Genomic DNA, 2,249 nt, shown 5'->3' on the forward strand with positions numbered 1-2,249 from the left:
ACCCATAGCCAATCAATTTTAAGAAAAACATTTTACTAACTTGATCATCTAAAACATGTCTAATCTCAATAGAGATGTACTTTAAGTATAAAATATGCAATGGATTTAAAAAATTTTGTTTAAAAAATGAGTGTATAGCACTTCTATAATCTTTATACTGAATACAGGTTGTGATGGAAGTACTTAGTTTGAATAAAACAATAAAATTTTTCCAAACATCAGGGTTCTTATGGTGTCAGACTCAGTCATTGCAAGGTGTACCCACCACACGCACAAATGAGAGTATGACCAAGGCAGTTCTATGTCTTGTGAATTTCACATATCCTTATGGCCTCCCTCACTCCTTTGCTGCTTCTGACTTAGGGTGAGGATGCAGTCATGTCCCTCCCTGACCCCTGAACATATGTTAAAGATCTACTACTGGTAACTGGAACTGTGGAAATACAGTCATTCCAGACCTAATTAACATGAGGTCATTTTGGTGATATGGAACCCAACATGATAAGTGTCCTTATAAAAATGGAAAAATGCTTTGTGATCAACCAGAAATTGGAGTGAGATAGTTGCAAACCAAAAACAGCTAAAGATTCAATACCAAAACCAGAAGCTGACAAGAGAAAAGGACAGAGTCTATGCAGTCCCAGAGGATGCCCAGCCATGCTGAAGCCTCAACTTCACACTTGTACTCTCCAGAACTGTGGAATAAAAGGTTTCTGTTTTTAAAGCCATGTAATTGGTGGTACTTCCTTACAGTGAACCTAGGAAAAGCTACAAGTGACAGATCCCTTCCAATTAGGAGTGGCTTTCAGAAAAAAATGCTTCTTATGGGCAGATTTCCTTGCCACATACAGCTGATGATGACATTGAAATATTTGAGAGATCAGAGATATTGTTATAAGGAATTGACAATTTTGCTGGAGATTATGGGGATTAAAAGACCTAATGTGGGAGAAAGGGCTTTCAAAAGATGTTGGAGTCAGGAATATCTGGTACTTTTCCACTAATCTCTTAAGAAAAATAGATCCTGGCACTAGCAAATGGGGTAATGGTTACATTACTGGACTCCCATGTAGTCAACCATGGTTCAAGTCCCAGACTTGGTGGTTTAAAACTCACACCATTCACATGTGCATGTGTGCTCATAATCTCAAGAGGAAAATGGAAGAGAAAGGATTGCAGCATGGCTATTCCCCGGTGGGGGGGTGGTTGTTGCTTTCTGTCTCTCTGTCTCTTTCTGTCTCTCTGCAAGTGCTCATGCCCTATAGCAAAAAAGTCTCTCTAATCCAAAAGAAAAATAGGTACTCATACAGTTCAAGATAAACCGAAGAAAACTGTTAAGTACTGAATTTTTTTCTTCTCATTTCCTTATTTGGTATCTGAAACTCTAGTTGTCTCAGTTTCCCAAAAAGAAATCTAATTGTTGGCTTTGAGACTATATAGAATATTTTACAAGGATATAGATAAGTGTAGAAGAGGAGTCAGGGTTCCTGACATCAATATGGGGCTGGAGAGAAATGCAGAGTAATACTACTGATTTGAAAAGTAACACCTTGGACCTTGAAATGAGGAATCCAGGTCTTGAGTAACTATGGATATAATTTACAATTTTAAATATGATACCAAGTCTTGGGATGGAATTTCTGAGGCTGATAGAGAAAGACAAAAAACTAAAGGGGGAGAAAAATTCTTAAATTTACTTTGGTAAATTAAAATTTTTTGAAGAAAATTAAAAGTACAAAGGAAAGTCCAATAATTGCCACTAAGTACAAAGAAAAGTCCAATAATCACCACTTGGTAGATAAGTTTACTTAGAAAAAAATAGCACTAGCAGGGAAATCTCAATATGAACTTACGCCAAGCATATTTAAATTCCTTAAAGAAATAAAGGACATTTTTAATTCAGGGTGTTTCTTGGCAATGTTCTACAGTCTCAGCATTCCTACCTCTTTGCCCATTTTCCCACCACCCTTTACTTTCTGGAAGCCTGGTGGCAATGGTAGCTATGGTTGTGCTACTGGCTGCTCTGTGAATAACAGTCAGGACAAAGCATAATATACAAAGGTATTTTGGTACCAACAGTGTTATCTATAGCAAGAAAGATGAGCAGTCTGAAATCTTTTTGGAAATCTCATCAGTTAGAACAGAGAGCCAAAACAATGTCAAAGAGAAAAAAAAACAAAAAAAAAGACTTGTTAGATATTATTAAGAGCATGAAATTTGAATTAAGTACTGTAAATGTACAAACAACA

General features: G+C 36.5%; 1 pseudogene; it reads left to right on the forward strand.

Moving 5' to 3' along the window:
• LOC102496724 (28S ribosomal protein S31, mitochondrial-like) overlaps positions 1–2,249 on the forward strand; it is a 3,733-nt pseudogene that overhangs the window by 677 nt on the left and 807 nt on the right.

Source organism: Tupaia chinensis, unplaced genomic scaffold (genome assembly GCF_000334495.1).
Source record: "Tupaia chinensis unplaced genomic scaffold, TupChi_1.0 Scaffold146160_1, whole genome shotgun sequence".
Lineage (NCBI taxonomy): Eukaryota > Metazoa > Chordata > Mammalia > Scandentia > Tupaiidae > Tupaia > Tupaia belangeri.